We start from the raw sequence: 24,532 nt of genomic DNA on the forward strand, positions 1-24,532 counted from the left end.
TCCAGTATAGCTAGGCTATTTGAATAGTGATGTGATTAGCCTGAAGGAATTTAATTTGAAATGGATTTGTTGTGATAATATTGAATTAATTTATTAGAAATGACCCCAACACAGATGTCTTGTGATGGCCTTATCCTCGGTCTGCTGGATCCAGTTTTTCAAAAGTTATCTATCAGGATTTCACCTATCGGATAGAATTAAATGCATACAATTAGAATGAACAGGACAGGAGTCCCAATTCAAGTCAACGATGGCCCTGGTGGTCATGTTCATTCTTTGGGATCAAGCTAAGGAGGGTTTACACATCATTGGAGGAAAGGTAAGAGACCAGCACACTAGGATTATCTCATGACTTCACTTGTTTGCTTACTTTGGCTTCAACTGAAATTTTAATTTGGGATTTTAGGACCCTTTAGGTGTGTATATACATTTTTATAATACGTTTTGATAAGATATTAAATTTGACCTTTAATACTATAGCCCATAGAAATGCATTGAATAGCGCGTTCATAAATGGAAAAGACAGTCAAATACAAGGAATATATATTTGAAGTGTCTGTCCTATATCTAGAAGATATATGAAAGCTCATGAAATATACAGTTAAGGTTGGAAGTTTACATGCATTTAAACTCAGTTTTAGACAATTCCTGACATTTTAATCCTAGTAAAAATGTCCTGTCTTAGGTCAGTTAGGATCACCACTTTATTTTAAAAATGTCTAAATAAATCAGTGTCACCAGCAAAGCACCCCCACACCATAACACCACCTTCTCATTGCTTTACGTTGGGAAATACACATGCGGAGATCATCCATTCACCCACACCGAGTCTCACAAAGGCATGGCGGTTGGAACCAAGAAACACAAGCAATAGACATTAGACTAGTGGAAATCTGTTATTTTGGTCTGATGAGTCCACATTTGAGATTTTTGTCTTTGTGAGATGCAGAGTAGGTGAACGGATGATCTCCACATGTGTGGTTCCCACCGTGAAGCATGGATGAGTGATGGTGCGGCGGGTGCTTTGCTGGTGACACTGTCTTGTGATTTATTCAAGGCACACTTAAAGAGCATGGCTAGCACAGCATTCTGCAGCGATATGCCCATCTCACGTGGTTTGTGCTTAGTGGGACTATCATTTGTTTTTTAACAGGCCAATGACACAACACACCTCAGGGCTGTGTAAGGGCTATTTGACCAAGAAGGAGAGTGGTGGAGTGGTGCATCAGATGACCTGGCCTCCACAATCACCTTACAACCCAATTGGGATTATTTGGACCGCAGAGTGAAGGAAAAGCAGTCAACAAGTGTGGGAACTCCTTCAAGATTGTTGGAATAACATTCCTCATGAAGCTAGTTGAGAGAATGCCAAGAGTGTGCAAAGCTGTCATCAAGGCAAAGAGTGGCTACTTTGAATAATCTAAAATATATTTTGTTTTAACACTTATTTGGTTACTACACGATTCCATATGTGTTATTTCTTAGTTTTGATGTCTTCACTATTATTCTACAATGTAGAAAATAGTAAAAAATAAAGAAAAACCCTTGAATGATTGGGTGTGTCTAAACTTTTGAATGGTACTGTATATATTTTACGGGGGAACAAATTTAACCCCTTGTTTTTGTTAGCACCAAACTACCAGCATACTTCATTTTGTTTGTATGGGTTACCTTCAGAAGAGTCCCTGTATAACACTTGTGGAGAGCAAAATGGAGGACACCATCATCAGTCTCCCCTTTCCACAAAGTGATCATATTCCTCCACAGATGTGGAAGGCTGACATTGACGGATGCAGTGGATTTTGATGCAGCCCATCAAGAAAAAAGTATTTCGCTTAAATTGACAGATTTTGATGGTGATTTTTTTGACTGGCTTTATACTGAATACGATTTTACTGGGTTACTGTTCGTTTAAGGATATCAGTCCAATTGAAATAAATTCCTTAGGCCCTAATTTACAGATTTCACATGACTAGGAATACAGATATGCATCAGTTGGTCACAGCCTTAAAAAAAGGTAGGGGCGTGGATCAGAAAACCAGTCCGTATCTGGTGTCACCATTTGCCTCATGCAGAGTGACATCTTCACATAGTTGATCAGGCTATTGATTGTGGCCTGTGGAATGTTGTTCCACTCCTCTTCAATAGCTGTGCAAAGTTTCTGGATATTGGTGGGAACTGGAACACTGTTGAACACGTCGATCCAGAGCATCCCAAACATGTTCAATGGGTGACATGTCTTGAGTATGCAGGCCATGGAAGAACTGGGACATTTTCAGCTTCCAGGAATTCCAGGAGTTATGCACAGATCCTTGCGACATACATTATCATGCTGAAACATGATATTATGGAGGCGGATGAATGGCACGACAGTGGGCCTGAGGATGTCGTCACAGTATCTGAAATTACATTTGCCATCGATAAAATGCAATTGTGTTCATTGACCGTAGCAAATGCCTGCCCATCCCAAAACCCACCGCCACCTTGGGGCATTTTCTTCACAACGTTGACATCAGCAAACCGCTCACCCACACAACGCCATACAAGCTATCTGCCTGGTACAGTTGAAACCGGTATTCATCTGTAAAGGGCACACTTCTCCATCGTGCCAGTGGCCATCGAAGTTAAGCATTTTCCCACTAAAGTCGGTTACGACGCCAAACTGCAGTCAGTTCAAGTCCCTGGTGAGGTCAACGAGCACTTAGATGAGCTTCCCTGAGACATTTCTGACAGTTTGTACAGAACTTATTCAGTTGTGAAACCCCACAGTTTCATCAGCTGTCCGGGTGACTGGTCTCAGACCATCCCGCCAGTGAAAAAGCCAGATGTGGAGATTCTGGGCTGGCATGGTAACACGTGGTCTGCGGGTATGAGGACATACTGGCAAATTCTCTATAACAACATTGGAGGTGGCTTATGGTAGAGAAATTAATATTAAATGATCTGGAAACCGCTCTGGTGGACATTCCTGCAGTTAGCATGCCAATTCCACGCTCCCACAGCTTGAGACATATGTGGCATTGTGTTGTGTGACAAAACTGCACATTTTAGAGTGGCCTTTTGTCCCCAGTACAAGATGCACCTGTGTAATGATCATGCTGTTTAATCAGCTTCTTGAAGTGCCACACTTGTCAAGTGGAGGGATTATCTAGGCAAAGGAAAACTTCAGTCTAATAGGGATTTAAACACATTTGTGCATAAAATGTGACTCAATTAAGCATTTTGTGCACATGTGAAATTATATTTTACTTCAGCTTATGAAGTATGGAACCAACATTTTACATGTTGTGTTTATATTTTTGTTCTGCGTTATCTTCAGAAATTAGATCATGATTCTGTTGCCTGTTTTTTAGTGTTTGTTTAATAGACTACTGATTACGTGTGCTCCAAGCCTCACGCAACCACAACATATATTTCCGACAAATTAAACGTTGATAGTTCTTTGCCTGCTGTGTGACGACCCTCCTACTCTGTCTGCCTTATTCTCTCTTTGTTCTTGTTTCCTTATTAGGATGCCGGTGGGCGGAGTTGGGAGGGTCGTCAGCTACATGGGAAACACCTGGGCCTGGTGTGTCCCAGGATAAATACACCACTTCCCCATTCATGGAAGAGACTCTCCATGCAGACACCTTAATAGATTTTGTTGTGTATCTTGGTGGTTTTTTGTTGTTTGCTTTGGCACCTTTCAACACCCCACAAAACACTCACTTACACTACTGATTACACACACCATTGTATATTGTACTCAGTTTACTTTATTTAATAAATATATGTTTGTTACTCCTTATCTCCACGTGGTCTCCCTTTTGTTACGGGCTTTGAGCCGGTTCGTAACAGCTGTAATAGTTAAAATAACATTTTTGTTAGAACAGATAGGGATTTTTTTATAATAATGTTATTTATTATCGATTTTGCTTTAAATAGGCCTACAGTCAAGCAGTTTTGTTTGAAAATGATATAACAATGGGAGTCTTGAATGATTAAAAAAAAAAATAAACCGCAACATGTCAGAAATTGCATTTCATGAATGAAAATGTTTTTAACTTAAGACTTAAAAACCTTTTTCATTAGAACATATCTGGGATTTCTTATTTACACTTGCAAACAGTCAGAAAACAAACTAACACCTGTTTGGCCGTGGCACACACTTTGAGATATCAGCTGATGTACGAAGGGCTATATAAATAAATTTGATTTGATTTTGATTTTAATCGTTTTTCCTGTCCATGCTAGCTATATTTGTATGTGCTGCATACATACATTTAGTTCTTTATTTGACCTTTGAACATGTTTTAAAACCCAAATGTAATGCAGATGTCACTTAAATATGAATCATTGTTAATATTTATCTAATCATTTTTGATATCTTGAATGAATACAGGTTATTGACACTTTTCTACTATTATGTCGTGGACTTTTATTTTGAAAATGTCTACCCGGAAGTGATTGGTTTAGCTGACAATACACAAACTGAAAGGAGCCAAGAAGACAGCAGCGACAATTGATACAAAGGTTTCAGATGTTTAAATGAGAAGAGGTACCTAGCTAGGCTTTGCATGTCATTGTCACCTCTACCAACTGCTAGCTACTGCTTACAGTTTAAACTTTAAAGTCGAGAAATATGTCTTTATGGCTTAACTTTGGCATGTGTGAAATGGCAAATCAATCACAGAATGCCATTGTCTACAGTACACATTACCAACACTGTACACAGTGAACAATTTCCTCTGGCATTTGGAAGAAGACAACAGTTGTGGAGACTGCCTGCTCTCACTCAGGTGACCCATTTAAAGGCCCAGTACAGTCAAAAATGTGATATACTTGTGTTTTATATATATTTCCACACTATGAGGTTGAAAAATTATGATATTATGATTATGATGGCCTTTTAATGTAGGAGCTGTTTGAAAATAAATATCAGCCTGTTTGGTGGGATGGAGTTTTGGTCTGCCTGGTGACATACCACCTAACACTACACACACACACATACAAAAAACATACAATTCTAAAAATAAATGTCCTTCCCACTCAGACCACTCGCAGACAGTCCCAGAAAAATTCATGCCTGAGAAATTGCTCTTTGATAAGCTCTTTTTTTTATACATTTTTTTACAATTTTAATTGAAAACAATCACAGTAAGGTACTTAAAGATGCACTATGCAGAAATCACTCTGTCATTTCCTGGTTGCAAAAATTAGAATAGTTTGCCTAATTTCAGTTTATGTAAAGAAAATAAGCAAGTATAATGTAGAGAATCATTGTACCATCTAAACCACAGTGAAATATATTTTCCATAAATAAAAATATTCTACAAAACTGAAAGTAAAAGACGTAAAAACAAAACTTAAGAACAGGAAGCATCAAAATAGCACACACAGAACAGATCTACCACTTCTTAGACTTGATTTCAATGAGAATTTATTGGGATCGTCCAAAAAGTTACATATTGCAGCTTTAATTGTTACCCAGAAAAAATGACTGCATTGGACCTTTAAGTCCTGGACATTGACCTGGTGTGTATTCATTACGCTGATTCTGTTACAAAACATTAAACGGTAGACAGTTTCCATTGATGTAATCAATACACCCCTGGTCTGTGTTCAAAAGGCACAAAATGGGGGAAAGTGTTTTGAAACCTGGGTTGCATTTAGTATGAAAAAAAAAACGGTGTGCAACATTGAATTCAATAGAAACGGTACTGTACTGAACGACCAGTTGAAAAAACATGATAATGTTGGCCCAGACGGCAATTACCATATGGTGTTTTGCCCGAGTTTTGCGATTTCAGATGGTCATACCCATATTGATCCAGACCATGTGTCAGGGGATATTAATATCCAGTGTCAGTATCCTGTTGGTCTTATCACTGTCTGTCTCATCACTCCTCAGGTTGAATTCAGGTTGAATTCCTCTCTGTCAGCATACCCCGACAAGGAAGAATCTTGTTTGGGGGTGAATTCTTCAACCTCAAAAAGGTAAGATTGATATACCTTGAACATCTTTATATCCTTAAAAAAATGTTTTTGACAAATCGTTGTTGACTTTGGATGAATAGGTTTTTAGTTGACAGTGGGTTTATTTTCTTCCTTTCAGTCTTACCTTTACAATGACCTGTTCTCCTATAAACCTCAGTGCTTCCACTACAGTCATTAAGCAGAGGCGTGCCGAATATTCAGTGCCTTCAGAAAGCATTCAGACTCCTTGACTTTTTCCACGTTTTGTTACGTTACAGCCTTATTCTAAAATGGATTTAAAAAATATCCCTCATCAATCTACACACAATACCCAATAATGACAACGCAAAAACAGGGTTGTAGACAGTTTTTAAAATGTATTTAAAAAAAAAAAGAAATATTACATTTACATACAGTACCAGTCAAAAGTTTGGACACACCTACACATTCAAGGGGTTTTCTTTATTTTTTATTATTTCCTACATTGTAGAATAATAGCGAAGACATCAAAACTATGAAATAACACATATGGAATCATGTAGTAGCCAAAAAAGTGTTAAACAAAATATATTTTATATTTGAGATTCTTCAAAGTAGCCACCTTTATGACAGCTTTGCACACTCTTGGAATTCCCTCAACCAGCTTCATGAGGTAGTCACCTGGAATGCATTTCTAATTAACAGGTGTGCCTTGTTAAAAGTTAATTTGTGGAATTTATTTCCTTCTTAATGCGTTGAGCCAATTAGTTGTGTTGTGACAAGGTAGGGTTATTATACAACAGATAGCCCAATTTGGTTAAAGACCAAGTACATATTATGGCAAGAACAGCTCAAATAAGCAAAGAGAAACAACAGTCCATAATACTTTAAGACATGAAGATCAGTCAATCCAGAACATTTCAAGAGGTGCAATTCTTTTCAAGTACTTTGTGGCGACAAAGCTCTTAGGCACGTCTCTCTCCATGCCAGGCACATCTCTCTCCATGCGCACCGACTCCCACAGATTTGTGTGCATTCATAGTTTTCATGGTTTTAATTGCTTGCCAGTGTTTATGAATTCCCCACTATATAGCAAAAGTTTCACCAGTAGTATATGTAGGCTACCGTTAATCATTGCCGTTTCTAGAATGTTTGGTTAAGGTCATTTCTGTTCATTAAATGTATTAATACTGCATACCATTCTCATTCTCTTAGTGGACCTTGTTTGGGGAGCTCACGAACGGCGCAATACTTGTGATAATGAAGTTGTGGTTTATTTAATTACCAGTTGTATTTACATTTCTTCATTGTCTTTCGTTTGGAGCACATGTCTGGTTTCTCTGTCTTGTCACTGATGTGTGAACGCATGAGTGCGCAGAAATGTAGGCTGCCTGACCTGCACACCAGGATTATGCTAAATATGTCCCCTATCACTTTTAAGCTCTCCTATCACAGTATAACTTGCTTCTTGACAAATCATATGCTTATCGCAAAGAAACGTTATTGGAATGAAACAAGCAGCAGCAATCTCGCATCACATCTTTTGCCACTGCAAAGCGCCTCTGTAGACCCTGCCAGACCCGAGCAGTTAACACAGCTCATTATGGTTTCAATGAAGGGTTCTCAAATGGATCTTGTTTTTATTGACTGAATATATACTCAGGTGCCAGTTTATAAGGTATACCTATCTAGTACCAGGTCGGACCCCCCTTTGCCTCCAGAATAACCTGAATTCTTCATGGCATGGATTCTACAAGGTGTGGCGTTCAAACGTTGCTCAATTGGTATCAAGGGACCTAATGTGTGCTATGAAAACATTCCCCACATCATTAAACCACCTTCACCAGCCTGTACCTTTGACACCAAGCAGGATGGGGCCATGGACTCATGCTGCTTACGCCAAATCCTGACTCTGCCTTCAGAATGATGCAACAGCAACCGGGATTCGTCTGATGAGGCAACGTTTTTCCACTCCTCAATTGTCCAATCGTGTGCCCACTGGAGCCACTTCTTCTTTTTTTAGCTGGAAGGAGTGGAACCAGGTGTGGTCTTTTGCTGCAGTAACCCATGCTTGACAAGGATGGACGAGTTGTGCGTTCCGAGATGCCGTTCTGCACACTACTGTTGTAGTGCGCCCCTTATTGGTCTGTTTGCGACCCGCCTGTTAGCTTGCGCAATTCTTGCCATTTTCGACCCCTCTCACCACAGGTCAGGCCAAAATTAATGAATTGCCAAAATCTCGCACTATCCCTTTAAAATTAGAGTGACAAGTTACAAGAGTGACAACTCCATTGTGTCCTCCTCCCAGAGCGCTAAGAACCTTGGCGTGATCCTGGACAACACCCTGTCGTTCTCAACTAACATCAAGGCGGTGGCCCGTTCCTGTAGGTTCATGCTCTACAACATCCGCAGAGTACGACCCTGCCTCACACAGGAAGCGGCGCAGGTCCTAATCCAGGCACTTGTCATCTCCCGTCTGGATTACTGCAACTCGCTGTTGGCTGGGCTCCCTGCCTGTGCCATTAAACCCCTACAACTCATCCAGAACGCCGCAGCCCGTCTGGTGTTCAACCTTCCCAAGTTCTCTCACGTCACCCCGCTCCTCCGCTCTCTCCACTGGCTTCCAGTTGAAGCTCGCATCCGCTACAAGACCATGGTGCTTGCCTACGGAGCTGTGAGGGGAACGGCACCTCAGTACCTCCAGGCTCTGATCAGGCCCTACACCCAAACAAGGGCACTGCGTTCATCCACCTCTGGCCTGCTCGCCTCCCTACCACTGAGGAAGTACAGTTCCCGCTCAGCCCAGTCAAAACTGTTCGCTGCTCTGGCCCCCAATGGTGGAACAAACTCCCTCACGACGCCAGGACAGCGGAGTCAATCACCACCTTCCGGAGACACCTGAAACCCCACCTCTTTAAGGAATACCTAGGATAGGATAAGTAATCCTTCTCACCCCCCTTTTAAGATTTAGATGCACTATTGTAAAGTGACTGTTCCACTGGATGTCATAAGGTGAATGCACCAATTTGTAAGTCGCTCTGGATAAGAGCGTCTGCTAAATGACTTAAATGTAAATGTAAATGTACTTGTAGGAAACCGAGTGAGCATGGTCGTGAGCTTGCTCCTCATTCCCTACAGTGCAGTGGCACGAATTAGTTATATTTCAGACTGTGTCCACATAATAACATTTTCATGCATTTTGGAGTAGAATGCCTTTCTAAGTCCCCCAACCCCCCCCCACAAAATGTCCCGGCATACAAACGCTGCTGAAAGAAATCCTAGGGGAAACACTGAACCTCCAACCATCATCTCTACCTCCATCCTCGTTACTCTACAGAGCTCACTATATCCCCCTGTCATGACGTTGGCCTGGGGTAGGTTTATGACAGTCATAAATACCTCTTCCCCCCTTTTTCCTCTCTCTACCCTACTGATGTTACATTTGAAAAACCCTTGATTAACATAGAGATTCTGGGAACATCAGAAGGTGGGGGGAAATGAACTATATTCTGGTTATCCGACCAACTGAACATATGCGGTGGTACTTAATGAATATGATGTCAGTTCGGTTGTCATCTGAGACATTGTCATCAATGATAAGAATACATAAAGATGACTCTACAGTGGAAAGTCTACACATCAGAGTTATCGGATTCACATGGAATTTTTGTTCAATTTAAATGTTTGAATATGACATTATTTGTGATGGGATGAAATTTGATTTTAGCTTCTAAAATGTGAGATTTGGGTTTTCATAAGATAGGGGGGCTCTGCTCAATCAGTGGCCAGCCCCTGTGAAGGGACATGGGCTATAAAACTTTTTAAACACGCCCTCCTCTCCCTTCCTATATAAGCCCTTGATGACAATATAACCTCCTGTTCTGAGGACGTGAGGACAACGGTCCGATGTCAGAATGGGTCAGACAATAACTACAGAACGAAGCCAACTTCAGCGTGAGCTTTGGTTGCGAATGGTATGAACTTTGAACTCTTATTCACTACAGAAGTGATACCTCCTAGCCGTTCAGTTAGCAACAGCCGCTGCAAACGAGGGTTAGGAAGGAACAGACAGAGTATCCCTGCTACCACACAACGACGTTACTACAACGTATTCAATTTACCAGCAGAGACATTCTTCAAAAGAACAAAGGACTCGGTTGGGCAACACGGCCTTCCATCTACCACCAACCTACCGAAGCGCAGCTCAGAGTAAATATTTATTGCATTTTACTTTTCCAAATGGGCAGTAATTTAGAATGCATAAGATATTGTATTTACGATAGCACAGATTCGCCCTTTGTTCCTCAGTCTTCCCGCTCTTTCACTCAAACCCAGCCCCGTTTCTTTTGTGTAACAAGCTGTCATATCTGTTCCGCCCGCTAGGGACGTTTTCCTTTATGACGTCATTTGTAATCAAGTTATGATTTAATTACGTGTATGTGTAATTCTGTGTGATTAGTTAGGTATTTAGTAAATAAATAATTAAACCCAATTTTGTATTGCTGGTTCAACTTGTTAGCCAGGGTTCATGCAGATAAACAAGAATTTACAACTTTCAGATGAGACTTAATTAAGATGACGATTAATATTGACTGCTATTGATGTAAAATATTACTAGGTCTTTAAGAGTTTATTCAGAAGATAACAGCCCTATAAATATTATTTTGTGGTGCCCGACTCTCTAGTTAATTACATTTACATGATTAGCTCAATCAGGTAATATTAATTACGGAAAATTATTTTATAGAATAGCATGTCATATCACTTAATCTGGCATAGCCAAAGACACGACACCCCCACCCCCCACCTTATGCCAGGAACCTATCTATACCCTCTATAGATATTTAGACAGCTCAGAACCTTGTTGGGGAGCTCACCATTTTTTCACACCTTTGTTCTACTTATCTCTATTGTTGTGGACTGGTGATTCCAGTCCACAACAAGGATTCCTCTCACTGCGGGTCTCTGTTGGCAGCCTGCCCATTGTTCTGTCATTCTCCCATTTGGACACCAAGGGGCAGACTATGCTCTGATACAACTATGAAGAGATTTGAGAGATAGCCAGGGTAGATGGTATCGATCTGAACACTATCCCGCCCTCTAACTCTCTTTATTTCTCTCTCTCCCTCCTGCAGGCTGTGGTTGTTCCCCAGGAAAGGGGTAGCTGTCGGTGATTGGGGGGGGGGTTTGCTTCCCCTGAAGTGGAGCAGTTCAAAGACCTCTGGGGGCTTCATCTTTCCACAAACACCTGGGAACAGATCAAGTGAGTGGCCAGGTGTCTTTGTGTGCCATGCTGTTACTGCAGTAGTAGACTGGGTTTGTGTTTGAGGTGCTACTACAGTAGGTGTACCTTGTCTGTGTCAGTGTGTGTCTGTAACCAAGGGTTCCAGATGCTCCCTCTGGTAGGAGTGGCCATCGTATGGTCCTGAGTAAGAGACAGCTGCTGGTGTTTGGAGGTTTCCACAAAAGTGCCAGGTAAGGAGAGATGATGCGAGGAGCAATTGTTTCAGGTAACAGGTGGTAGGAGGACTAATTGTAATTGTAGGAAATAAGAGGAGAGAAAATAGTTCTGGAGAGTTTATGGCTGAGGCTAAAATATAATTTCACAATATTTTTTAGGAGCTTTCGGCCTGCCGCTGTTATTGAAATATGGAAAATGTATGATAATCTGACGGTATGAACTCTAGATTACTAGATTACACTTCTGTTAGTAAATTTATTTTCCTGCATGGGTTTTATCTACTACAACGACGTGTACAGCTTCAGTCTGGACTCCTTCACCTTTAGTCGCCTCTTCCCCTCTGGTACCCCCCTATCCCCTCACTCTGCCTGCCAGATTACCTCTGCCCCTGATGGCTCGGGGGTCATCATCTACGGCGGTTACTCCAAAGTGGTGTGTGTGTGTTTGTGCATGTGCGTGTGTGCGCAAGAGGGTCTTAAGTCTGTGCATGTTAATTTAAGCATTATGATATTGAGAGTTATGCAACGTGTCTTTGAGTGGCTTCCGTCTGGACACTCTACTATAAAGGCCTGATTGGTGGAGTGCTGCAGAGATGGTTGTCCTTCGGGAAGGTTCTCCCATCTCCCAGAGGACCTCTGGGGCTCTGTCAGAGTGACCATTTGACCTCCCTGACCAAGGCCCTTCTCCCCTGATTGCTCAGTTTGGCCGGGCGGCCAGCTCTAGGAAGAGTCTTGGTGGTTCCAAACTTCTTCCATTTAAGAATGATGGAGGCCACTGTGTTCTTGGGGACCTTCAATGCTGCAGACATTTTTTGGTACCCTTCCCCAGATCTGTGCCTCGACACAATCCTGTCTCAGAGCTCTACGGATAATTACTTCAACTTCATTGCTTGGTTTTTGCTCTGATATGCACTGACACTTGTGGGACCTTATATAGACATGTGTGTGCCTTTCCAAATCATGTCCAATCAAGTTGTAGAAACATTTCAAGGATGATCAATGGAAACAGAATGCACCTGAGCCAGTGTCAATTTTAGCATGTTAATCTTGGTGGGGTATACGCAAAAACATTTTTTTTTAGATGCATGCCAGCAAAGCCACAACACAACACTAAACAATACATTAATTGCATATACATTAAACAATGTATATGCACTAAACAATACATTATAACGACGACAAGCGGTGCCCACAAACTGTTAGCGCCTACATAAAGCTGTCCCAACAGCAGAGCTTTCTTTCCAGCACAATGGAGTGAATCCTTACCACGCTACACCTGGCTATCAGCGGGGTCTTGTCTGGCGGCGAAACAATTCATTCAGCCTCATTTACTGCCTTTTTATAAAACATAGCTGATATGGCTGGCATAACATACCATATCTCCCTGGCATATTACATAATTTATGCAGCAGCATATAAGACATTTTTGGACTCAACTTGTTGTGTGCGGCAGTCCTTCGTTGGCAAATTTAGTCATCAAAGAAAAACATTTACAATTCTGAGTTGGTTGACCTTTCAAAACATATTTTCCCATTCTTCCCAGATGCAATGCTAGCGGTTAGCCACTGTCACGATTCCTTCCAAACAACTCATTGTTGAATTTGCGATTTCCAACTTGTGTTTAAGTGTTTGTGGCGTCACAACAGATCCGGGTTCGATTCCTTGGCTGTGTTGCAGCTGGCCGCGACTGGGAGATCCATGAGGCGGCGTCGTCTGGGTTAGGGGAGGGTTTGGCCGGCTGGGATGTCCTTGCCCCATCGCGCTCTATTGACTCCTGTGGCGGGCCGGTCACATGCATGCTGACATTGGTGCGGCTGGCTTCCGGGTTAAGCGAGCAGTGTGTCAAGAAGCAGTGCGACTTGGCAGGGTCGTGTTTCGGAGGACACATGGCTCTTGACCTTCACCTCTCCCGAGTCTGTACTGGAGTTGCAGCAATGGGACATGACTGTAACTATCAATTGGACATCACGAAAAGGTGTAAAAGGTAGTATAGAATAGGTAAACTTTTGTTCTATTGGGGATAGTAGATTGACATAAGCTAGGGCTTTTGATGTTCATTAGACCTACTCATCTTGTTGGCTGATGAAAAGTAAGTTCTTCCAATATTCAAGATGCGCACAGTTGCATTCCTGATGTTGCTCTCTTCCCCAGTAAGCCTGTGAAAAAGACCTGATCATGTGATGGAGAGCCATGTGAGTGAGAGGTGCTTCGGAGCACACAGCATTCAGGGAGAAGGGAATTATAATCATTATATTATTATAATCATTATATCATTATATCATTATAAGGTCACAATGGCCACTGGCCGCAAAAGGCATGGATTGTTTTAGGGGGCATTACGGCCACACAAAGGGAATGCCGCCGGGGAATTCGAGGCATTATCAAGTGCTTGTCAAATTGTGAATGAGAGACTGATGAAGTGTGTACAGCCAGCGCCAAAAGAAATGAAGCAGAGCACATGCCTTTCAGGCAACTTTTTTCAAATCATCATTAGAGTCGTACAGCCTTACAATGTATTACAAATCAAAACATATAGCCCAACATTTGTAGAACAACTAAAGTTACATTAATAACTTAGGGGCCTTCCGATTGGTGCAGCGGTCTAAGGCGCTACATTGCAGTGCTAGAGGTGTCACTACAGACTCAGGTTGTATCACAACCGGCCCGTGATATGGAGTCCCATAGGGTGGCACACAATTACCCCAGCGTCGTCCAGGTTAGGGAAGGGTTTGGCTGAGGGGGCTTTACTTGGCTCATCGCGCTCTAGTGACTCCTTGTGGTGGGCCAGGCGACCTCCAAGCTGACCTCGGTTGTCAGGTGAACGTTGTTTCCTCTGACACATTGGTGCGGCTGACTTCCGGGTTAAACGGGCTATGGGTTATATTTTGGAGGATGCATGACTCAACCTTTGCCTCCAACCCTGATGGGGGAGTTGCAGCAATGAGACAAGATCAAAATTGGGGAGAAAAAGGTGCTGAAATACAACAACAAAAATAAATAAATATAATAATAATAATACATTTCCATAAATTAAGAATATAGGAGTACCTATTTCTTTGTTAACCGCTCAACACAGAATAGCTGCATGTGTGCACTCCCTCAAATCGTTTGGAGAAAATATATTTTGGATTTTATTCAGCTTTGTTCAATTGTATTCTTCATACTATAAAATAATATACATTGGAATTTTAAGCAAATCTAGTCTGCTAAATGAAATAGTGTAGCCCACAGCCATTTGGCATAGCCAGATCAGGACCTAACATAAGGACAACTCAGAGTATGCTATACTACATAATATACTACATTTTCTTCATATCATGTTTCTTTAGACCTGTCTAAAATAATTAATTAATTTATTGTGAAGGTGTCGGCTATATTACATGGATTTATTAGACTTTTTAAAATGTAGATGTTCTAAAGGTCTGCATCTGTCACACCCTGACCATAGTTTGCTTTGTATGTTCTATGTTTTGTTTGGTCAGGGTGTGAATTTTCATCATAGGTACACTTCAACTATGACAGACAAAATGAGGAAAGAAAATCCAGAAAATCGCATTGTAGGATTTTTAATGAATTTATTTGCAAATGATGGTGGAAAATAAGTATTTCGCCACCTACAAGCAAGATTTCTGTCTCTCACAGACCTGTAACTTCTTCTTTAAGAGGCTCCTCTGTCCTTCACTCATTACCTGTGTTAATGGCACCTGTTTGAACTTGTTATCAGTATAAAAGACACCTGTCCACAACCTCAAACAGTCACATGCCAAACTCCACTATGGCCAAGACCAAAGAGCTGTCAAAGGACACCAGAAACAAAATTGTAGACCTGCACCAGGCTGGGAAGACTGAATCTGCAATAGGTAAGCAGCTTGGTTTGAAGAAATCAACTGTGGGAGCAATATTAGGAAATGGAAGACATACAAGACCGCTGATAATCTCCCTCGATCTGGGGCTCCACGCAAGATCTCACCCCGTGGGGTCAAAATCATCACAAGAACGGTGAGCAAAAATCCCAGAACCACACGGGGGGACCTAGTGAATGACCTGCAGAGAGCTGGGACCAAAGTAACAAAGCCTACCATCAGTAACACACTACGCCGCCAGGGACTCAAATCCTGCAGTGCCAGACGTGTCCCCCTGCTTAAGCCAGTACATGTCCAGGCCCGTCTGAAGTTTGCTACAGGACATTTGGATGATCCAGAAGAAGATTGGGAGAATGTCATATGGTTAGATGAAACCAAAATATAACTTTTTGGTAAAAACTCAACTCGTTGTGTTTGGAGGACAAAGAATGCTGAGTTGCATCCAAAGAACACCATACCTACTGTGAAGCATGGGGGTGAAAACATCATGCTTTGGGCCTGTTTTTCTGCAAAGGGACCAGGACGACTGATCCGTGTAAAGGAAAGAATGAATGGGGCCATGTATCGTGAGATTTTGAGTGAAAACCTCCTTCCATCAGCAAGGGCATTGAAGATGAAACGTGGCTGGGTCTTTCAGCATGACAATGATTACAAACACTCCGCGAGGAGTGGCTTCGTAAGAAGTATTTCAAGGTCCTGGTCTCAACCCCATAGAAAATCTTTGGAGGGAGTTGAAAGTCCGTGTTGCCCGGCAACAGCCCCAAAACATTTACATTTACATTTACATTTAAGTCATTTAGCAGACGCTCTTATCCAGAGCGACTTACAAATTGGTGCATTCACCTTATGACATCCAGTGGAACAGCCACTTTACAATAGTGCATCTAAATCTTTTAAGGGGGGGGGGTGAGAAGGATTACTTTATCCTATCCTAGGTATTCCTTAAAGAGGTGCGGTTTCAGGTGTCTCCGGAAGGTGGTGATTGACTCCGCTGTCCTGGCGTCGTGAGGGAGTGTGTTCCACCATTGGGGAGCCAGAGCAGCGAACAGTTTTGACTGGGCTGAGCGGGAACTGTACTTCCTCAGTGGTAGGGAGGCGAGCAGGCCAGAGGTGGATGAACGCAGTGCCATTGTTTGGGTGTAGGGCCTGATCAGAGCCTGGAGGTACTGAGGTGCCGTTCCCCTCACAGCTCCGTAGGCAAGCACCATGGTCTTGAAGCGGATGCGAGCTTCAACTGGAAGCCAGTGGAGAGAGCGGAGGAGCGGGGTGACGTGAGAGAACTTGGGAAGGTTGAACACCAGACGGGCTGCGGCGTTCTGGATGAGTTGTAGGGGTTTAATGGCACAGGCAGGGAGCCCAGCCAACAGCGAGTTGCAGTAATCCAGACGGGAGATGACAAGTGCCTGGATTAGGACCTGCGCCGCTTCCTGTGTGAGGCAGGGTCGTACTCTGCGGATGTTGTAGAGCATGAACCTACAGGAACGGGCCACCGCCTTGATGTTAGTTGAGAACGACAGGGTGTTGTCCAGGATCACGCCAAGGTTCTTAGCGCTCTGGGAGGAGGACACAATGGAGTTGTCAACCGTGATGGCGAGATCATGGAACGGGCAGTCCTTCCCCGGGAGGAAGAGCAGCTCCGTCTTGCCGAGGTTCAGCTTGAGGTGGTGATCCGTCATCCACACTGATATGTCTGCCAGACATGCAGAGATGCGATTCGCCACCTGGTCATCAGAAGGGGGAAAGGAGAAGATTAATTGTGTGTCGTCTGCATAGCAATGATAGGAGAGACCATGTGAGGTTATGACAGAGCCAAGTGACTTGGTGTATAGCGAGAATAGGAGAGGGCCTAGAACAGAGCCCTGGGGGACACCAGTGGTGAGAGCGCGTGGTGAGGAGACAGATTCTCGCCACGCCACCTGGTAGGAGCGACCTGTCAGATAGGACGCAATCCAAGCGTGGGCCGCGCCGGAGATGCCCAACTCGGAGAGGGTGGAGAGGAGGATCTGATGGTTCACAGTATCGAAGGCAGCCGATAGGTCTAGAAGGATGAGAGCAGAGGAGAGAGAGTTAGCTTTAGCAGTGCGGAGCGCCTCCGTGATACAGAGAAGAGCAGTCTCAGTTGAATGACTAGTCTTGAAACCTGACTGATTTGGATCAAGAAGGTCATTCTGAGAGAGATAGCGGGAGAGCTGGCCAAGGACGGCACGTTCAAGAGTTTTGGAGAGAAAAGAAAGAAGGGATACTGGTCTATAGTTGTTGACATCGGAGGGATCGAGTGTAGGTTTTTTCAGAAGGGGTGCAACTCTCGCTCTCTTGAAGACGGAAGGGACGTAGCCAGCGGTCAGGGATGAGTTGATGAGCGAGGTGAGGTAAGGGAGAAGGTCTCCGGAAATGGTCTGGAGAAGAGAGGAGGGGATAGGGTCGAGCGGGCAGGTTGTTGGGCAAAACATCACTGCTCTAGAGGAGATCTGCATGGAGGAATGGTTAAATAAAGGTGGTTAAATAAAATAAATAATAAAATAATGGTTAAATAAAGGTGAAATAAATAATATAAATGAATAAAAATGGGCCAAGATACCAGCAACAGTGTGTGAAAACCTTATGAAGACTTACAGACAACGTTTGACCTCTGTCATTGCCAACAAAGGATATATAACAAAGTATTGAGATAAACTTTTGTTATTGACCAAATACTTATTTTCCACCATAATTTGCAAATAAATGTATTTATTTTTTTCTCATTTTGTCTGTCATAGTTGAAGTTTACCTATGATGAAAATTACAGGCCTCTCTCATCTTTTTAAGTGGGAGAACTTGCACAATTGGTGGCTGACTAAATACTTTTTTGCCCCACTGTATAACTATGATGTATGATTATTTTAATTTTATTTGTTTACTTTTTTTAATACAGGGTGGGTCACCATTGAGACCAGGGTCTCATTTGCAAGTAAGCCCTATGAACATACAATAAATAATATCAATACAATAAATACAAAAATATGAATCAAAACAAACAACTCTCACATATCACCTCAATTAAACTCAATATAAACTTTCCAATGGAGACCAGCGAGTCTAATTTTAAAGTGACCTGGAGGCTATTCCATGAGCCAAAGCAACAATTTCAAAGATTTTATTGAGTTACAGTTTATATAAGGAAATCAGTCAATTGAAATCAATTCATTAGGCCCTAATCTATGGATTTCACATGACTGGGAATAGAGATATGCATCTGTTGGTCACAGATACCTTTAAAAAAAAGTTACAGGCATGGATCATAAAACTAGTCAGTATCTGGTGTGACCACCATTTGCCTTAGGCAGCGCGACAGTTGGTGGGTATTGGCGGGAACTGGAACACGCTGACTTACACATTGATCCAGAGCATCCCAAACATGCTCAATCGGTGATATGTCTGGTGATTATGCAGGCCATGGAAGAGCTGGGACATTTTCATTTCAACTCCCAGGAATTTTGTACAGATCCTTGAGACATGGGGCTGTCCATTATAATGCTGAAGCATGAGGTGATGAATGGCAAACTGCTGTCAGGTCAAGACCCTGGTGAGGACGACAAGCATGCAGATGAGCTTCCCTGAGACGGTTTCTGACAGTTTGTGCAGAAATTCTTCAGTTGTGTAATTCCACAGTTTCATCAGCTGCCCGTTGGCTGGTCTCAGACCATCTCGCAGGGGAAGAAGCTGAATGTGGAGGTCCTGGTTACACACGGTCTGCGGTTGTGAGGCCTGTTGGTCGTACTGTCAAATTTTCTAAAACGACGTTGGAGGCAGCTTATAATAGAGAAATTAACATTCAATTATCTAGAAACATCTCTGGTGGACATTCCTGCAGTCAGCATGCCAATTGCACACTCACGCATATCTGTGGAATCTGTGGCATTGTGCTGCGTGACAAAACAGTACATTTTAGAGCGGCCTTTTATTGTCCCCAGCATAAGGTGCACCTGTGTAATGATCATGCTGTTTAATCAGCTTCTTGATATGCCACACCTGTCAGGTGGATGGATATCTTGGCAAAGATCAACGTTTTTTGTGCATATGGAACATTTCTGGGATCTTTTATTTCAGCTCAAGAAACATGGGACCAACACTTTACATGTTGCGTTTATGTAGTATTTTTGTTCATTATATCACCATATTAAGTACTAGGAGAAGTGTTTCTTGAACAATCTTCCTTCTATTTTCAAAAGTGAGGCAGGATTTATTTCTATAAACTTTTTGAACGTTTGTTGTATGTTTTTCAATGTTTGTTTTAAAAGAGAGTTTATCATCAATCCAAATACCCAAGTACTTATAATTGGCTCCCTTCAATATGCAAATATGCAGGTCCCCAGGGTCAATGTTATGAGAAGGGATGGTTGTTTCGCATCAGAACCGACGTGTGCCCAACTATTGGGCAAAACAGACAGGGTTGGCTTAGTTTCATTAGCATTTAGCACTAGTTTAGGATCAGCAGTAAACCATGCTGAAGGTCATAAATGGCCTGCTGTTCTGACGGGGCTCAGGAGTAAATAACTGTATCATCCACGTAGAGATGAATGTTACAGGTTTTAACAGAAACATATTATTTATATAAATAGTGATGAAAATAGGGCCCAAATCGACCCCTGTAGCAAAGGGATAGAAGATTGACTTTATTCATTCAATTCAACACATTTTAAAAACTAGTCAACACTTGCTGCTGTTAGGTCGTATATCAAAGCACCATAAATAGCCCATGTGCCCCGACTATAGTAGGCCTATGAAACTAAATGGATGCGCCACAAAACAATTAAGTGGATTTCAATTCATTGTTACCACTTACATTACACTGGACATCTAAATTCACTCACAGGAGACAATGAAGAAGCATCATGCTCTCCCTTCCTGAAAAAAATTATGTGTAAATAAATTTGACTGCAGCCAACCAGAGCGCACAAAAAGTAAAAAGTGGAAAAAAGTATCTGGCTGACAATGAGTCTGTTATTGGCTATTGAGACTACGGGTGGGATTTATGGAATGCACTGCTCTACCCTGGGCCCAGTTTTTCAAAAGTAACTTATCTGGATTTAGCTTATTGCATAGGATTAAATAAATAGAAATATAATGGGTGGCCCCATTCAAGTCAGAAATTCATCTGTTCTATTCATTCTATTTCTATGCATTTAATCCTATCCGATAGGCAAAATCCAGATAGATAATTTATGAAAAACTGGGTACTGCTGATTTGTGCCAAAGCTTTGCCTGAATATATGGAGGGGTTGGTTGTTTAGCAACATAACAGATTTTAGTTTTGGGAACAGAAAACTGAATTGAGATCAAATTTGCAGGATGTCGGCCAAAATCCATCTTGCTCCATCTTCACCCACTGCTGGCCATTGTGCTTCCTCTCATCATCATACCATATTTGGTGGTGAGTGGAAATGCCAACTGGATGCTACAGATTTATACACCCAGTGAAACATCTGGCTCATTGTTCAATCTGTATTATAGCTCTGGGTGCTGTGTGTTATATGCATCACTGTTTTCCGTCACATTTTGGACTGTCAGCGTAGCTGTCAGCATAGCCTAGTGGTTAGAGTGTTGGACTAGTAACCAAAAGGTTTGCAAGTTCAAAATCCTGAACTGACAAGGTACAAATCTGTTGTTCTACCCCTGAACAAGGCAGTTAACCCACTGTTCCTAGGCCATCATTGAAAATAAGAATGTAATCTTAACTGACTTGCCTAGTTAAATAAAGGTGAAAAAAATGTTGTAGAGAGTTGTTGCACATGCTAGTTTCAAGTGCAAGCTAGTTATCAAGTGTGTCCCATACATTTTTTCACTCTGTGACAAACACACTTTTTGCCTTGTCTCAATTTGTCCACGTGGTTGCTAGCTGCGCTTTGCTACCATCCGAAAAATCGGAAACATTGTCCATTATTTCATTTCGTAAGGACCCCAAAACACTAAGGCAGTGGGAGAACCTATTCACGTAAGTAAATACATGTTTCTTATGTAAAAAAAAACAATGTAATATATAATAATAATAATATAATAATATGTATTATTAGCTAGCTGGCTACAGTAGGCCATTTTGTAGGCTAACTCAACTGATATGCTAGCTAGCTTTACACACTGTTTAGGTAAGTGAATTAAATGTAATCAGCTACTTAACTTCTTATTACTGTAGCTGGCTATCTTGATGTGATCATTGTAAAAACAGTCTCTAAATGCATTTGTAAATAACATCCATGAAAGAGGTTGACATTACAGGAGATCTTTGTGGGCTATACTCAGCCTTGTCTTAGGATGGTAAGTTGGTGGTTGAAGATATCCCTCTAGTGGTGTGGAGGCTGTGGCAAAGTGGGTGGGGTTATAGCCTTCCTGTTTGGCCCTGTCCGGGGTGTCCTCGGATGGGGCCACAGTGTCTCCGGACCCCTCCTGTCTCAGCCTCCAGTATTTATGCTGCAGTAGTTTGTGTCGGGGGCTAGGGTCAGTTTGTTATATCTGGAGTACTACTCCTGTCCTATTCGGTGTCCTGTGTGAATCTAAGTGTGCGTTCTCTAATTCTCTCTTCTTCTTTCTTTCTTTCTCTCTTTCGGAGGACCTGAGCCCTAGGACCATGCCCCAGGACTACCTGACATGATGACTCCTTGCTGTCCCCAGTCCACCTGGCCATGCTGCTGCTCCAGTTTCAACTGACCTGAGCCCTAGGACCATGCACCAGGACTACCTGACATGATGACTCCTTGCTGTCCCCAGTCCACCTGGCCATGCTGCTGCTCCAGTTTCAACTGTTCTGCCTTACTATTATTTGACCATGCTGGTCATTTATGAACATTTGAACATCTTGGCCATGTTCTGTTATAATCTCCACCCGGCACAGCCAGAAGAGGACTGGCCACCCCACATATGCTCTCTCTAATTCTCTCTTTCTTTCTCTCTCTCGGAGGACCTGAGCCCAAGGACCGTGCCCCAGGACGACCTGACATGATGACTCCTTGCTGTCCCCAGTCCACCTGACTGTGCTGCTGCTCCAGTTTCAACTGTTCTGCCTTATTATTATTCGACCATGCTGGTCATTTATGAACATTTGAACATCTTGGCCATGTTCTGTTATAATCTCCACCCGGCACAACCAGAAGAGGACTGGCCACCCCACATAGCCTGGTTCCTCTCTAGGTTTCTTCCTAGGTTTTGGCCTTTCTAGGGAGTTTTTCCTAGCCACCGTGCTTCTACACCTGCATTGCTTGCTGTTTGGGGTTTTAGGCTGGGTTTCTGTACAGCACTTTGATATGTCAGCTGATGTACGAAGGGCTATATAAATAAAATAAATAAAAAAGAATAAATAAATACATTTGATTTGATTTGATACAGCTCCAGCTGTCAGTAAAGGGAGAGTGTAGGTTACTGGATAGGGCAGGCCATTTTGTGGTCATTATGAAAACATTCTCCAGTTCCAGTACCTAGAGGGAAAAAGTTTGAGGACAGAGAGATAAGAGCAACATAATATTCAATGATGTCTAATTTTTGTAAAATGAAGCCTGTTTCTTTGTGATGTTTTCTGTCCTTAGATATGGAATCCTGTGAAAGCCTGATTGCAGATGAAGAGCGAGGTCCTAATGAATGACCCAAACGACTAAGGGTATATCCTCAATGCCATGGGTTATATATGTAAGCCTACCTATTTTAGCAAATGTTGTATAAAGAAATACAGTTAAACATCACACACAATGTACTGTATAAACCTATTACAATTGGAGCAGGTGTCATGTTCTGACCTTTATTTCCTTTGTTTTGCATTTATTTAGTATGGTCAGGGCGTGAGTTGGGTGGGCAGTCTATGTTTGTTTTTGTATGTTTTGGGGTATTTCTATGTTTCGGCCTAGTATGGTTCTCAATCAGAGGCAGGTGTCATTAGTTGTCTCTGATTGAGAATCATACTTAGGTAGCCTGGGTTTCACTGTGTGTGGGTGATTGTTCCTGTCTCTGTGTTTGCACCAGATAGGACTGTTTTTGGTTTTTGCACATTTATTGTTTTGTTAGTTATTTCATGTATAGTTCCTTCATTAAAGAACATGAATAACCACCACGCTGCATTTTGGTCTGCCTCTACTTCACCACAGGAAAACCCTTACAGCAGGCCAACCCTACTGGAGGTCTGCAGGGTTCTGTTTCAGCCCAGCAATAACACACCTAACTCAACTTATCAAACCTAATGAGTAGATAATCAAGTATGCTATTGCTGGGCTGGATTAGAAGTCTGCTCACCCAATAGGTCAGGTATCAGTGAAGCAAGGTTGGCTAGCTAGTCTCAAATGAACCTCGGTGTGGCTGGCTAGTTCTTGTCTCTCATGCTAGCCTTTACAGCCAAATATCACTTCAGAAACGTATTTGTTTGTTCTGTCAAATCTATCAGATTTACGCAGAAACAGAGTGCTCCTTTGTCTTTTTTCTCTGGATAGTCACCAGTTGACGTGTCCTGGGCTAAGGAATGTTTTTTTGGATCATGCCAGAAACGTCAAAATGTAAAATATTGATATGGCCAGCATTGTAGACCATTTCTCCCCTCTTAGTGCAGCTTTAGCTCATCTAGAGATAACAGAGAAATGATGTGAAAACCAGCGTGCTGCAAACATTCCAAAATGTTTTGTCACCAGTGCTTGTTTCGTTGTCCTTTTTAGTCCTCACACACTGTTGCTCCTACGGCATTAATCTAGTGAGCACCTTTGGAGTTCTGCCCAAGCAAGGCATTTGATTGGTTTGAAGTTGTCACTGATCCCTCCGGAACTTTCATTATGCACACCTGGCCCCAATTCCCAATGATTAGTAATTGTATACGTGTGCCCTTGGTTTACAGTGTCCTGTTGATTGTTGTTACGATGTCTGTTGGTTTGTGTGTGCACCTGTGCTGTGTGTTTTGGCTTACGTGCCATTGTGAATTGCGCAGATGATGGTACTGGTCGATACTGGTCTCGTCCTGTGTGTTAATCATTGTGTGATTTGAGGTACTCCTCGCTCTTTTGTTTGGGTTTCAACCCTGTGTTTTGTATAGTGTCTGTTTGGTCTTCATCCCCGCACCTTTATTTGGGTAAGAAAAGAAAAAAAACTATTATGCATTCCTGCGCCTGTCTCCCGACCCTTCATACCAACGTGACAGAAGTGTTGTGAGGTTTCACTGATTTGCACAGTTTCCAAAACCTTGTTAGCTGATTTCTGCCAGGGAGCTTCTCCAGGCTTCATGTTTTAGGGAAGCCTGGATTGCGACTAGGCTAGGAGGGGGTCTCTGTCGCCTG

At 42.3% G+C, this 24,532-nt stretch overlaps 1 long non-coding RNA gene across 2 annotated transcripts; it reads left to right on the top strand.

The window, feature by feature from the left end:
- Positions 1-4,465: 4,465 nt before the first annotated feature.
- On the top strand, positions 4,466-23,333 carry LOC118400777 (uncharacterized). Of its 2 annotated transcripts, none has more exons than XR_008075522.1 (5): positions 4,466-4,537; positions 5,891-5,976; positions 11,070-11,197; positions 11,299-11,409; positions 22,189-23,333. It is a non-coding gene; the product is annotated as an uncharacterized LOC118400777 (long non-coding RNA). The 2 variants fall into 2 exon arrangements; XR_004829103.2 differs by having other exon boundaries at positions 4,477-4,778.
- The last annotated feature ends 1,199 nt before the right edge of the window (positions 23,334-24,532 follow it).

This window comes from Oncorhynchus keta, chromosome 22 (assembly GCF_023373465.1).
Source record: "Oncorhynchus keta strain PuntledgeMale-10-30-2019 chromosome 22, Oket_V2, whole genome shotgun sequence".
In the NCBI taxonomy this organism is placed as follows: Eukaryota; Metazoa; Chordata; class Actinopteri; order Salmoniformes; family Salmonidae; genus Oncorhynchus; species Oncorhynchus keta.